The following is a 16449-nucleotide window of genomic DNA, read 5'->3' as shown; positions in this document are numbered from 1 at the left end:
CTTAAAGAACTTGAAGATTTTTCTTCCTCTTGTAAGGGATATTCCATTCTAAACTTATCAAAATTGTACATGAATGCCAGGATCTTATTTAAGTGGCAATTGACATGGTATATTACCTCTTGCCATCAAAAAATACTTGTTATAATTATTTTAATTACACAAAGCAAAGTTCAAGGAGATTTAATGAGTACGTATTTTTATGTTTGAGAGGATGCTAAAGCAAATACCAGAATTTTAAAATTATCTGAGGCCTGACCTCAAAGAGTTTACAGTTCTTCAGTGAGAAAGCAAATGAAGTAATTAAATGCAAAATATACTCTAAACATACTTCAGGGGATGATATGTTCTTGTAGTGTGGCCCATTGGGTACAGAATTACTTTTAACGTAAGAGGGGCAAAAGAATCAGGGCAGAAGTCCTTTACAATTCCTTGAATTTTCTTTTAGTAGATTCAACGTAAATATTGGGGAGGGGGAGGGTGAAATTGTATTCCTGGCTCTCATTATCAATGAATTTCACTACACTTGTACCTGTAAATAAGGAAGTAAATCTTCAGTGTCTGAAAGTAAAACATGTAATGTTTAAATATTAATTCTACAATTAAGATAAATTACAGGGTTCTTTTGTCTTTGATTAACACTCTCTGGTTTGTCAAAAGAATAAGCCAAAAAGGAAATGGGGTATAGAATCTATCTATAAAGATGCTTCATTGACTGTGAGCCAATAGTAAGAACAAGGGTGAGAAACACTTTGCTAGTATGAGTATGTCAAGGAGTAAAACAGACATCTAACCATAAGCATGGCACCTATGAACGCTGTCATATTCTCCATGACAATTATCTTTCCATCCATGTCGATGATGGGTACCATCATTTCCACATGGGAATGTCAATAATAAAAAGCATATTTAACAATTGCAAGTCTCATTCTCTATTTTTCCCTTTATCTGCATGAAGTTATGATCTTTGGAATATTATATGCACCAAATTTTTAAACAAAAAATAAATTTCACCTAAATTTTGTCAACATAGTTTTCTTCCCCCTCATCCAACATTCTAGAATCTAAAGAATTTGGGGCTAATGCAAAAACATACAAAATTTCCAACAGAGTGAAAATAATCTTGCTCTAGTTTGTAAAAGAGTAATCAGCAAATATATTCTTATAGAAATCTCTCCTTCTAATTTCACCAATTAGAAGTCTAGTGTATTTAATATACATTAAAAATATTAATGACTCATCAGAGACATTAAGCCTGTTGATCATTCAAATCTCTTACAAAACTTTTAAGTTTAATCAACAACTGAGATCAGCATTCATTAAGAAATGGAAGTTTGATATGAGCAGTAGTTACAGATCTAAGAAAACACGTGGACAAGGTTAGTAACTCCGGTATTCCCAAGAGCTGTGTAAGAGTCCTGGAGTCTAATGAATTTAAGAGTAAAGTTAGGTGATAACTCATTGGAGTTTTATTTGTATTTCCCTGATAATCAGTGATGTTGAGCATCTTTTCATGTGTTTGTATGGAAGTGTTGAATCACTATATTGTACGCCTGAAGCTAATATTACACTGTGCGTTAACTTACTGGGATTTAAATAAAAACTTAAAAAAGAAAGAGAGAAGGTGAGCCTGGGTGGCTTAGTCGGTTGAACATCCAGCTCTTGATTTCACCTCAGGTGGTTATCTCAGGCTCCATGCTCAGTGGGGAATCTGCTTGAGATTCTCCCTCCCTCCCGCCGCCCCTCCCGCCTGCACATGTGCACACACACTCTGTTGCTCTCTCTCTTTAAAATAATAAGTAAATACATCTTTTTTAAAAAACTTGAAAAAGGGAAAAGTTAGGAAGTATCAAGAAGGCTAGTTTTGAGAAATGAAAGGCTAGCAACTCTAGGATACTTACTCTGGTAGTAACCAGTATATTATTAACAATTGAGTATTTACTTATTGATGTATATGTTTAGATATTAGTGTGCTAAAAGTTTTAAATCTCAGATTGCAAACAAATCAGTCTTTTCGATCAAGGCTACTTCAATATACCTCATCGGTTAAATTAGGTGTTTCTTGGTCAGGTCCACTTCATCCTCTTAAAAACTTTTCTTTCAACTTTGGAATGGGAAGTAAATAAAAGAGGTCAATAGTACAATTTATTTATTTGCCAATGTGTTTCATTTAGGTTTTACCTCAGAATCATTATGGTTGGTGTTTTCCAAACACAAGAAAGAATACTAATTGCTCTGGGCCAACAACTGCCTTGCAGGTTGTAGGTGCTAGGAGGGAAGGGAAAAAGAAGAAGCTTTTCCTATTAAAAAAAAAAAAAGGCTTAAAAGGCTTGAAGACAACTGGAACGTTTTGCAGCTGTCTAGAACCCATGAGAGGATCCAGCTAAATGGGCCAACACAGATAGAAGACCACAACAAACACACTTGGAACCTTAACAATGTCTCTGAATTAAAGAACCCTGAAGTACCCTGCCTTAGGACTTCCTCTTATGTGAGCTAATACAGTTTACTTATTTTTAAAACATTTTTAGAAGAGTATTGGTATTTATAGCTGAAAACCTCCTAACTTACCTTATTTATTATTTATAAATAATAAATGCATTATTATTTATTTCTGAGGAAATTTGGTAAATGTTACTTACCTCTTACATGAGAACACATAGCAAAAAAAAAAAAATTGAGAAATAACATAATGAATAGAGAAGAGAAAAAGTAATGGAATTCCAAGTTGTCAGAATAGTCTTTAGGCATTTTTTAGTGAGTCTAAAAGAAGTAAAAATTTGGATAATTTAAAAAACCTGAGAAACAAAGCAAAGTATGATCTTGAGCTACATTTAAATTTCAATTATCCAATTTTAGTTTTTACTTTTGCCCGTTATTTGTCCACTATATCTCATCCTATACTTTAGGATTTTCTTGGCATAGCCCTATCTTTACCTATTAATAAAAATACTTAATTAACATATTCAGGACCAATACTTTTAAAATTAAATTAACATTTGCTTGCATAAACATTTGCATTTGTGTCATGGGACAGGTTCATAGAGTTGAACAAATCAGACTACATGTAAGGTAAAAACAATTAGTAATTTCTCTGGAAACTGTCAATTTAAAAAAATTGTTTTGGGTCACCTGGGTGGCTCAGTCAGTTAAGTGTTTTACTTCTGCTCAGGTCATGATTTCAGGGTCCTGGGTTTGAGCCCGGCTTTGGGCTCCCTGCTCAGCGGGGAGTCTGCTTGTCCCTCTGCTTCTGCCTCTCCCCATGCTTGACTCTTTCCCTCTCTCTCTTAAGTAAATAAATAAAGTCTTAAAAAAAATTTGTTTTGATGAGTTTTTATTATTATGATGTGTTCCCTTCTATTCACTATAAAATAAAGTTTAAGTCCTAAAATGATAGCTATATTTTACTTATGTCACAGAAAATTATAAGACAAGGGTTGTTTAGTATGAGTGACTTAAATATTATTAAATTAAATTTCAATTGCCAAGTATCATTTTTTCTTTCAAAACTATCTTCTAAAATCTACTTAATATTTAAAGAGTTCAATAATTTTGTTGTGCTTATATGTGAACATTAATGGTACTACTATTGATTCCAATCAGCTAACAACAATTACACTTAGTATGAATCGGTGCGTTTGAAAAGAATAGACACAATCTCTAAAAGAAATTTCATATTTTTTTATTTTTTAAATATTTATTTATTATTTGAGAGAGAGAAGGAGAGAGAGAGTGGGAGGAGGGGCAGAGGGAGAGAGAAACCTAAGCAGACTCCCTGCTGATCATGGATCCCAACTAGGGTCTCCTCAAGGGCTCAGTCTCATGACCCTGAAATCATGACCTAAGCCAAAATCAAGAGACCAAAGCTTAAGTGACTGAGCCGCCAAGGTGCCTCAAGAAATTTTGTTATCCTTATGATTTACTTTACTACATTATCCTTATGATTAATAAAATTTAAGATGCATTTTTTGCACTTGAACATTAATATGTAAATGTTAAATAACAAATGCAATTAAAAAGTCTTTATTAATATCTGCAGTTTTACTCATAGAAGTTCTTTAGATATTTTCTTTTACATATCACTGTATATCTTCTCTACACTTTCTTTCTAATGTGTTATTTAACTGTTACAGATAAATTTGAATTTATTTTGAAGTAACACAATTCCATAAAAAAATTATAACTCTGTAAGGGTGCCTGGATGGCTCAGTAGGCTAAGCATCTGCCTGAGGGTCAGGTCATGACCTCTAGGTCCTGGGATAGAGCCCCTTGTTGGGGGGTCCCTGCTCAGTGGGGAGTCTGCTTCTTCCTCTCATTTTGCTCCTCCCCCCTGCTCATGCACTCTCTCTCTCTTTTTCTCTCTCTCTCTCTCTCTCAGATAAATGAATAAAATTTTTAGGAAAAATTGTAACTCTATAAAGTGTTGATTATTTTACCAGCACCGCTGATCATGACAAAATGCATGTATTATAGAGTTATAATGTATTATGGGCTTATATTTTTAAGGCCAAACAATTGAGCATCTTACACATTTTTTTAAATTGAAGTATAGTTGATATGCAATATTATATTAGTTTCAGGTATACAACATAGTGATTTGACAATTCTGTATATTATGCAAGGCTCACCATGATAAGTAGATTTATATATATATATATATATATGGAAGGGCTATGCTAATATATATATTTTTCATGATAGAATAAGATTTAAATAATATTTAAAGTACTACATTATGCAAAATTATATGATTATGCAAAATAATGCAATTTACTATCTGCTGTGAATTGTTAGATTATCTCATTTACTTGTTAACTTGTTGACTTTTTATGTTATTAACATTTTAGCTAATTTTCTTTTTTTCTGGTATCATGTTAATATACTGCAACTATTTTTTTTCCATTCATATGTTTTGGCAATTTATACATGTTGATATGGATAGTCTTAGTTCAATCATTTTAATATGTGGATCATTTAGGCATTTGGATATTTTCCTCTTTCAGAAATCATGCAATAAATATTCTTGGACAGGTATAATTATCCACTTGCACAAGGGCTTCTCTATGATTTATGCTCAGAAGTGGAATTCTTGTGGTTAGGTTATATGCATATTCCTAAATACTGAGAAAAAAACTACCTGTTGTATTATTTCTATTTATGTTCTCAGAGTATAAGCTTCATTTCCTAAAAATATTTCTCAAAATCAAAAACAACTAAGGGATAATTTCAATTTTAACAACATGCAGAAACCCCACATAAATATTTATAAATTTAAACCTTTTGATTTTGCATACTTTATTTATATTGAAGCAAAGTTCAGATTAAAGTAAAAGTCATGGGACATTGTTTATTTCCTTCAAAATATTATTGATGTTGCTCATCTGAATTCTGGTACTTCCTGTGGAGAAAGCTAACAATATTCTTTCTCTTCCTCTTTGTAGGTAACCTGACGTTTCTCCCTATTTTTTTTTTTTTAAAGATTTTATTTATTTATTTGACAGAGATAGGGACAGCTAGCGGGAGAGGAAACACAAGCAGGGGGAGTGGGAGAGGAAGAAGCAGGCTCATAGTGGAGGAGCCTGATGTGGGGCTCGATCCCATAACGCCGGGATCACGCCCTGAGCCGAAGGCAGACGCTTAACCGCTGTGCCACCCAGGCGCCCCTACGTTTCTCCCTATTTGCTTATATGATTTTTTTAGCATTAAAGTTGAATAATTAATGAACTTATGTTACTCTTTTTTCCATATCGTCTTAGGTAACAGGTAGACCTTTGTATTGTAATGTTCATATTTTTTTAAGTTTTTTTCTCAGATTTTCTTCATCTTTCCCATTATCTGTTGTTTTATCAACACTATTATTTTGTGCACCTTCGAACTTCCCTGTCTTCTAATTCTGTAATTTAATTTTTTTTTATGTTTATATCTTGTGGCCTTTCCCCAACATTTATTATGACTTTCAAAAGTATTTTAAATGTTCTCAGTTATATTTTTTCTTTTTTCTGAGTTTAATGTTATATTAATCTTCAAGCTCTTTTTATTCATCTCTTCTATTTCTTCACAAAGTTGTCAACTTGTTTTTAATCCTTAAAAAACATTTGCTCATCATTGAGCTGTTGCTATGGTACTTTTTATTTTGTTTTGCTTCATAATCCATTCTGTCCATAATTTTGCTGAGTTATTGACTGGAAGTAGTTCTTTGAATATTTCTCTGCTATAAGTTCTTGACATTTTTTTATATTGCATATAATTATATCTTGAAGAATATTACTTATATTTAAATATAGTCATCAATTTACTGAAAAGAGATAATGAAGAGAGGAAGGGGACTGAGAAGTGTCCACATTAAAATTCATGTTTGCTGTTCAAATATTTTCTCATTAAATCTGTTCTTTTCTTAGCAATTGCACTTTTAGAAGTTGGTGTTTCAAAGTTTAGTGCTGTGCAAAGTAAAGCCATTAAAATCACAAGGCCATGTTGTGTTCCCTGGATGTCTCTGCTTGCTTTCTTCTTCTTCTTCTTCATTTTTTTTTTTTGTTTGTTTGTTTTTTTTTAGTATCTGGCTAGGTTGCTAAATTGAAAATAGAAACTACATTTAAGCATGATTTTATCTTTGCACCATTCTCTCTTTGCTAGGGATAAATGACTTCTTTCATGATTTGATCAGGATTCTAAGGCATAATATTCTAATAAAAAAAAATTGATACAAGATTTTCATGACCAATGAGGATTTCTAAGAAATTGTGCATTTTGTTCTAGGCTTTTGTTTTTCTCATATTGTTTTGTTTTTGTGCATCTTTTTTTATTTTAGTGCAACTATCACAGAATTTGACAAGGATGCTCTATAGCTTAATTCTTTCACTGTTTTTTAGTTTCATGGGACATGTTTCCTCTAGATATGGTTTGGTTTTGGTTTTGTTTTTTGGTTTGGGTTTGGTTTGGTTTGGTTTTTAGTGTTTTTGTTTTGGTTTGGTTTTGTTTTCTTTGGTGTGGGTTTTTTTTTGTTTTTGTTTGGTGTGGGGTGTTTTGTGTTTTTTTTTGTTTGTTTTTTGGGGGGTTTTTGTTTGTTTTTTGTGGGGTTTTTTTGTTTTTGTTTTTGTTTTTATTTTTATTTTTGCTACTCTTGTGCGTTCCAAAGGAGATAGATGAAGTAAAATTCCTTTAGGGAACTTTATTTCACAGAAGTTTTAATTACCAACTTGAAATGTTTCTTTCCTAATGTCTTCCCAGGAACAGAACAGTCTGTAATAAATGAGAGGAAAACTTTTATCGCACACATACACATACAGAAGAGAATCATCAATTGTACACAGTGACACTATTATCCTGTCTTCCTCAAGATGGAAAGTTCAAAGTTTAATGCTATTGACATCTCGTTAGCAAAATTATAGTTAAGAAAAAAAATGTGTTGTTGACTAAAAACTTCAGTTAAAGCTTTTCAATGAAGTAAAAATTAAACATAACAAAACATTCATTCAATGAGGGAAATGTATGCAGCTGTAAATTTTGAAGCTATTTGTGTACATATTTCTTTTCCTTTCTGGTTGTGAGAAGTTACATAAGTGAACTTTGCTTGGCCCTGTTTTCCTACTGCCACAAAGTTAGACAGGTATTAATTACTGTTACTCCAACAGAAAAAAGAAATTGATTTCAATGTTTCAAACTTGGCATATGAATTTTACATAGCTGAACTATATGAATCAGGAAACATACTTGCTGTAGCATTCTGGATTCAGTTGTCTGCATATCTTCATTCCATTTTTAAAAAAACAAATTATTATTATTACTTTTTAGAAAAGGAAGAGAATTTTATTTGAGTCCAACTCAGGACAGCTGCCTGGGATACACAATCTTCACAAAGAAAAGAGCGCTCTGGTAAGGGAATATTTGGTGTAGGCTTATATACAGTTTTACAGAAACAGCTACAAAAACAAATTTAATATCTCTTTGACTACTTTAACATGTTTATTCTTTTGACCCTTCCACTTTATTTTCTAAGTCTTCCTGTGCTCAGTATTTTTCTATTATCTGCATCTAGTTCTTAGACTATGAATGCAAATATAATGAACCCAATTGCCTTGTCACATTTCCATACAACATATTTGTCTAAAAAAAAAAAAAAATATTTGTCTAGAAAAATTCCAACCCTGAATAAAAACATTCTTTTGTGGATGCTAGGACAGCTTGGTAAGGACTGTACAGATTGGCTCCATTTTAAACTCCTAATATCCATATTCAAGCAGACCTTTACCAATGTCCTACATCTGTCTTTACTTTTCTTATCCTTTTTCCTTCCTACCTGCCTTCCTTCTCCTTCCTCCCTCCTTCCTTTCTTCTGTCTCTCCCTATTTCCCTTCCTCCTTCCTTCTCTTCATTATGATTACTTCAAAACATTATCTATATTCACCTAAAACTCCACTTTAAAGAAATAATTCCATTTTCTATTCCAAAAAGGAATTATAAGTCATGAGAGGAATGTCCTCAAATTTTACCTCTGAACCAAGAAACTTGCTTGCACCAGCATGTTCATTCCTCTTTTCTTTGTTACAATGTACAATCTCGTTTCTCAGACTGATTCCTTCTAACTAAGCCCCGCTTTCTATACTTGCTTCCTTCTCAAAAATCTCACTTTGCCAATTATTTCTTGTCTTCCTGTATCATCAATCTCAGGCTCTCTAATGCCTCATAATCATAAGCTTTTTAAAAAATTTTTTTAAAAGATTTATTTATTTACTTGAGAGAGAGAGAGCATATGTGCATGCAGGGCGGGGAGGGAAGAGAAGGGACCAAGGGAGAGAATATTTAGCAGACTCCTCAATGAACACAGAGCCTGACATGGGGCTCAATCTCACAACCCATGAGATCATGACTTGAGCTGAAACCAAGAGTTAGACACTTAACTGAGTGAACCACCCAGGTGCCCCATCATTCTCATAACCTTTTAAATATCCCCCAATCTATTACCAAAATCAAATAATAATAATAAAATAAAACTCCTGAGCTGACACACATATAAAAATGCTGACAGACATGTAAAGTTTCCAAGAACTGTGCAAGTATGTGTACCATAAGAAGGTCAAAATCTCCATTTGCAAAACATAAATAGCTAATAATTTCTACATCTAGTCCTATTCTGCTCTTCCTTTTGTATCTTCTTTCTTAATGAAAATCACAATCATTCACCAGATGACTAAGAGATGACATCCAGTTTGATATGTTATATGATATATGTATATTATAGAATGATATATAAATATACTGTGATGAATCTTGGAATTGAAAGGATAATTTTTTAGCTTAGGGAGAAATTCATTATTATTTAGGCAAAAAAAATTATCAGGGCATTTATAAAGATGGGCATTTCGAAATGTATAAATACTGTTATAATTAAACAATTCATGAACAAATGGTTAAGACATTTTCTCTACGTAGGATTATCTGCATATGTAATTTTAAAATATTATATATATTATATTTTAAAGTTTATAATATTATATGTGTTATTTATATATTTCAGAATTTGAAAGTTCATTTGTTTTTTTAATATTATAGGCTGTAGAAAAATTGGCAAGGGAAAGTAAACGAAAAGTAGCATTTCAGAATGTAAGTTTATAAAAGATACATATATCAATTTACAAAAAATTCCAAGTCCAAATGTTGCCATAACATGAAAAAAGGAAGCTTTATTAATCTAACTTGCAATATATGAACTTAGTATGTTTGTATAAAAACATGCTCATGAAGGAAAAACAAATTTTGGGGGCTTATTATTTTTAAACAGTACAATCTATGTAAATGTTCCTCGTTATTATCATTCTCTTATTGTTCAGAGACTAATGTTGTAATTATGCATTGAAAATGTGCTGAATTAACAAATTAATCGGTATGCATATTGAAAGGATTTTGCAGAGTATGGGGAGCAATATGCTTCTTTTTTATGCACTAAATAACGTTAATGAATCTGAGTAAAAATCTAAGACCCGAGGTTAGCTTGCAATTGGGTAAGTGATCAATTAAAAAATCAACTCAAATTTGATATCGTCAATACTGACAGCATCAACTTCAAACAGCTGCTGAGTTGCTGATGAGATAAACAAATTAATGTGATTTCAAATGCAAAGCAATCCATTATTTCCAGAAGAAGACTTTGAAGTAAATGTTTGGAGCCGCATTTACATTCAAAGTTAGAGAGGTAAGAAAGACATTTACAAATAACATAAAGGCCCAGAAAACTAATTTTGTCCTTAATGTGTAGACAATTCAGAGGCCTCTGATTTTATCAGTTTGTTGAATGTTTGAGATAAAACACTAAATACTGTTATGCATACATCTTTCATTTCTTTGTGTGTGTGTGTGTGTGTGTGTTTGTGTTTGACATACACATAAATAGCTCATAGTACAAAATTCGTGAAACCTTTCGGTTTCCCTAAGGCTTGTCTCCAGTGTTCATTTCTAATTACTATTAAAATTTTAAAGGTTACTAGAAGAGCAGGCAATGAGAATTTAGACAGTCTATAAGTTAGAATCAACCAATCATTATTGAATGTTTTAGTATGCCCAGGAATACAAAAATGAACTAAATGCATTCTGGACTTGAATAGCCCAATTAATGAAAACAGATGTTATTGATAATTACTATATAGTAATAAGGCGCAGTTTCACATAGAAATTGGATTGAAGGAGAGAGAGAATTTTCTTAGGAGGTAAGTGGGGAAAATGCATTTCAAGAAAACTCAAGAACACGTGCAAAGGCACATGGATACGATTGAAGATGTCATCTTTGGGAAATGTTGAGTGGTTAAAAGTGACCACGTAGCAGGATATGGCCATTCTGGAAGATCAGACCCCAAAGTAGCTGGGACAACTCACTAGCTGCTGTCTGACTTCAGTCTCTAGGGAATTGCAAGGCAGCGTACATACAGCAATCAGGAGAGTGAAAACATGACCCAGTTTACGTTTTACTTTGTATTTTAGAGAAATAATAACAGTGAAGAAGATTATTCAGAGAGAGAGACTATATGTACAAGAAGATTATTATGAATAAACAAGGCAAACAATCCTAAGGATTTTCACTAAGACCTGGGTTTGAGATGGAAAGAAGAAGGTATTTTTAACAAATATTAAAGTTATTTCTCTCATCATTGATATTCTTGTTTTGTAATATCTGAGTGCTGCATTTAACCCGTACCAAATGTAGACAGAAACAAACTCGAATGGTATATATTTTCAAAATTGTAAATAATAAAGGCCCTTACAAACCAATTGTCTTTTAAGTATGTCCATCATTGAGACAGCTGTGTCATTGGTTTAAATGATTTATATGTATTTTATCTGCCCTAATTCTATGTAAATCTTTTTTAGTGAAAATTAAAATTTCACAGATAGCAGTGCCTTTTGCCTAGTCTGCTTTCTATGGGCTGATGATCTCAAATGAAACTGTAGCAGTGAAAAAGGATAGAGCTACTCTGGAGATCCATGTATCCACAATGGCAAAGGGAGGCTGTCACTGAGGAACCCTCCCACCTCCGATATTAAGATGTCAATAGGATTTGTGGCATATTACTGAACCCTCACCAAAGCATGAGAATTGTTTCCAATTTACTGTCAGTCAAGTTAAGCACATTTGTACAAGACAAATTATTCATGATATACAATTCTTATGATATAAATTTTCAATTTTCCCTCATTACAGCATCCCTACGGCTAAGTGAATAGTTTCTATTCTAACCATTCCATATAAGTCTTATTTATTTATCCATAGTCCGTTCGTGGTATTATGAATTTCCTGTTTCTCTGCTCTGGGTTTGTCACTTCCTAGTATTAAAGCTTTCTTTGCTGTTAATAGGAAATATGTATGCTCTGCTCTTGTCCTTGCATAAAATTTAAGGATTCAATCTTTATCAAAAGGTATTGCTCTCTCATTTCCTGCCATGGTTTTAGTCAGGAACTGCTTTTACTTCTCTTTCCCTCTGACTCTCAGTGGGTTGACTTTCTTCATACCCATTGTCAAACTGCCATTACATTAGTTCCACTCAGGACCCTGTCTGCTCTGAAAGGAGTGAGGACGGCAGTCCATTTATCCTCTTGCTTCCAATTGACTATCAGGCAAAATGATTTCCTTACTTCTTTAACACCTGAGATATATTGTAAATCCCCTGAAAGACTAAAATTATTATCCTGATCTACAGCACCTCTTGTGGCTTTATCTTTCAATCATTTCATATAGTACAGTATTTGGTGAAATCTTTACCTATCTATGATATAAAAACACATGCATCTGAAGAATAATGAAAAAAGCAAGTTTAATATCGTAACAGATTATGTCAAGAAACCATATAAGAATAACATAAAATTGAACTGGGATTGTTATAGACTATCCAGACAAAGCCTAAGAGCAAGCTAAAGATAGCTAAAATAAGAGGACATTAAGATGCTGTTTGGCTTTCTGTTAGGGATACCATTATTCAAAGTGACAGCAATTATGTCATGGTTTTACTTTCAATGTTTCTCTCCAAGATGTTCAAACATAAAGATATATAATGGCTCATTAGTCACTATTATGTCATTTTTTCATTGTAATTATGTTCATATGTAACTCCATTTGACACCATAAAGAAGTGGAAGTTATTTATCTTCCAAATCAATAAACTTTTAAAAATCATCACAACATTATGTTATAAAATTCAGTATACATCTTAAAAGTGAATTTTCTGGGCCTATAGCATTTATACTATCACATTAAATTTTATACTATAATAAGAAAACAAATATCAAGAAATAAATTGTTTCTCAATGTGTTAATATCTTATAAATAAGTAGACTTGTCTAAAGAAGGTTTAATATATTGAAATAGTAAACAAGTTTTGAATTTTCCAAGATTAAAATTCTAGCTGATTTTAGAATATATCTTTCAATTACTCTTGATCATGCATGAAAATTCTATTATTTAAAAATAAGATTCTAGAGCTAAGGTAATTTACAATTTTTATAATTTCTTCACTAATATAGCTAAATAGTATAACATATATATCATAAAACAAAACCAATACAGAAAAGCATATCTTCATAGTCTTACTGATGAAGAAAGTTACAATAGCAAATTGCTTGCATAGCATTGAGAGGGGATCCAATAAATATTTGTGAAATATTTTAAAACTATGCTGTGCATGGATGATGACAGAGGACTGTTATATGACCAAACATCTCACTATGCCCTGGAAAAAGAAAAGTACTGTAAATATTGGGTTTTTTTAATGTTATCATGTTATTATCTAATGCTACGTTTGTCAAATTGCAGAGCTAGTCTCAGTGGATCATGAAATCTAAGCAGTGGTTTGTAGCTAGTATTTCAACATGAAATAAACTAGATTAAAATAGGAAACTGTAGAAAAATCATGGTGCATTTCAAATGTTAAGGGTAACTACGGTTTATGAAATTTTTATTTTGGTTTTACATATGCATTTGTTACTATTTAACCAGTAAAAGCCAGTGTGGCCAGACAGTTGTTTAAACTTAGCATTGTATGAATTGATCAATACATCCATTCTGATGCTGCTTTCACACCATAGATAGTGGTAAATGTCTTCAATACTCACCCTGGATATTATTTATATAATTTTCACATTATATGCCAAATATCTTTCTTATTGATATTCGTAATCAAGATGTTAGAGCAGACCTGTGACTGTAATTACTTTTTTATGATAATGGAAGGGGCCAAGGGGGTTTGTTTTACGTACTTCACTAACAAATAGTACCAACTAACAAAGTTATTTTTGAGCGAAATAAATAAAAGGGAAAAATTATCATATTCTTAAAAAGCAGATGTCCACTTTAAACACCTTTTACATATTCTAAGAATATGTAAGAGTATCATTCTTTTTCCTATTAACTAAAATGTTTTATCCTCATTTTCTTAATCCAGTTTGAGATCAATCCAAAAACGTATGGCAGTTGAATGTTCCCATTTTTTTGGTAATGCATAAGAACATAAAATGTATGAATTATGAATAGGTAAATGAGTGGCTAAGAGTATTGTCATCTCTAGTGCTTCTGCATTCAAAGAGAAACCTAAAAAGTCATAATACAAGTCATGATCCTTGTGCAAACTATATCCATTGTAGAGAGGAATTGGGAATCTCCAGTTAGCATACAAGTAGGAAACTAAGTGATGATGTTCTCACCAGCACAAAAAGCAGTCCAATCAATCTTGCTTTATTCTATTCAGTGTTGCATAATAAACCTGTGCCCTCTCCACCCTGGCTGGAAGTGATCCTTGTCCACATTCAACATTTAGGATTCCATTTTCCCTTTTGGAATTCTTGCCCTCAGAACTTTATTGATATCAAAATATTACCTTATATGTGGAAGTAAAGTTAATAAGGCAATATATATAGTATTATGAGTATTATGTGAATTATAAATCTTTTTTCCTAACAAATTATAATTTATTTTAGGGGCGGACTCTAATCGATTCTTAAATGAAATGACAACTTTAAATTATAAGTCAATGCTGTTATTTATTGCAGTGCTGTCCCTCAAGTATTTGGGAACACTGGAAAAGAAAAAGACTTCCATGTTATTTATCCTGGAGTATAAAACCAAGTGGACTCCTGCAGACCTGGCAGTCCCCAAGGAAATATTATTCATTATGTATTTACAGTTATTAGATTAAAACTTTGTAATGTGCTATGTTCAATTAATAATAATACAGAGCAGGGTGAACTATGAAATGCATTGTGCTTTTCTAAGAGCTCTAATATGGGAAAAGACAAGCAGTTTGTCCTAATGAATGCATCTAATTGGTGCACTTTATTATAAAACACTGGAGCAGCATTTTTCAAGAGGCTGTTCTATTTGTAACTGGCTGTCTTCAGCATGTCAGGGTGTAATAAATGTGCTGCAGACTAGAACTGCTGATTAGCATTTCTGGAATCCCAGGAAGTTAGTAAAAGCTGTTTGCCATTAAAGAAAGACCTTTTTAGCAGCCCTCAGAAAGGAGCTATAGTCCAATGACCTATGGTTGTTATTCAGTGTAAGTAACTGTAGGAAGTTTTCCTTTAACATATGTCGTGATGCATATATGACCAAAAAGGAAGAGAAATACTAATGAGAAAATTATGATGCATTGTTGTAGTGTAATAATATTTCAGTATTTCCCACAGAGGTATGTTTGAAATTTCTAGTATAAGTGGTATCTTAACTATAATTATCTGGAACACTCTACTTTTTTCCTTTTTTTTTTTTTTTCTTTTGTTTCATGTTTCCTGGACTCAGATCAGTAATGGATGTAAATCAGCCACTGGTAGAAAGAAAAATGAATAAGAGGAGATTTCAGTAGAGTCACTAGTGATGACAAGTGAGGCCAAATCAAAATTCACTTATGAAATAGAGTTTGATGTCACACTGAAAAAAAAAAGGTCATTATAATTTTCTACTATATCTAATAGACAATATAATAAAATGCACCTTTAACCTAAATTTTTTGAGATACTAGGTAGCTACAATATTTAATCCTGAAAATATCAAAATAATGCCTGTAATAATTTTCAAGATGTAAAATATGAGCATAGACATAAGTCATATGTTGACACATATTAATATTCACTGCTTTGGTCTGTTACTATATTATTACTCTAAACTTCTATCAATTATTTCTAAAAGTAGAATCATAATTTATCTATTTAGAACTTCAACTTAAATAAAATACTTTAACATAATGTATTTTACAGCTGGAATCTCTTGAGTTTTTAAGGCCAAAATAACATGTAAGTATTTCTATGTTAAGGAATAAAATTACTCTTAATGACAGTCTTCTGAATTAGAAACTATGGTAACTAAAAATACAATGATCTAGTGTGTGGACAGAGAAGATGAATTGAATTTTTGATGGATAGTATATTACAAGAGACCAAAAATAATCCTACATGGTTAAAAATACATAAGTAAAATTTGAAGCAGCTTCCAGAAAATTTAAAGGGACAACAACCTGTTTGTTTGTTTGTTTGTTTCTTTTGAACATTCAAAATTAACCCGACAAATAGTAGAATTTGGAAAGTCATTGTAAAGTCCACTTTACAATTGTAGAATTGTAAAAGTCCACTGCCCAGGGAATAACACAGGTTCAGAGAAGTTATGAGAAGACTGTTTCCATGCAAAGAATTCTCAATAAGACTGAACCAATTTCTTCTCAGAAACTTTGGAAGGAAGAAAGAAGTGAGTTTATATAGTCAAAGTAAAACACAGTCAACCAGGAATTCAATATCTAGCAAAGTTGTCCTTCAACTATGAGGGCAATATTAAGATATTCTCAGAAGGGCGCCTGGGTGGCACAGCGGTTAAGCATCTGCCTTTGGCTCAGGGCGTAATCCCGGCGTTATGGGATCAAGCCCCACATCAGGCTCCTCTGCTATGAGACTGCTTCTTCCTCTCCCACTCCCCCTGCTTGTGTTCCC

This window comes from Ursus americanus, chromosome 13 (assembly GCF_024610735.1).
Source record: "Ursus americanus isolate L20-20 chromosome 13, mUrsAme1.1.p, whole genome shotgun sequence".
NCBI classification, from domain to species: Eukaryota; Metazoa; Chordata; class Mammalia; order Carnivora; family Ursidae; genus Ursus; species Ursus americanus.
This window is presented reverse-complemented; position numbering follows the sequence as displayed.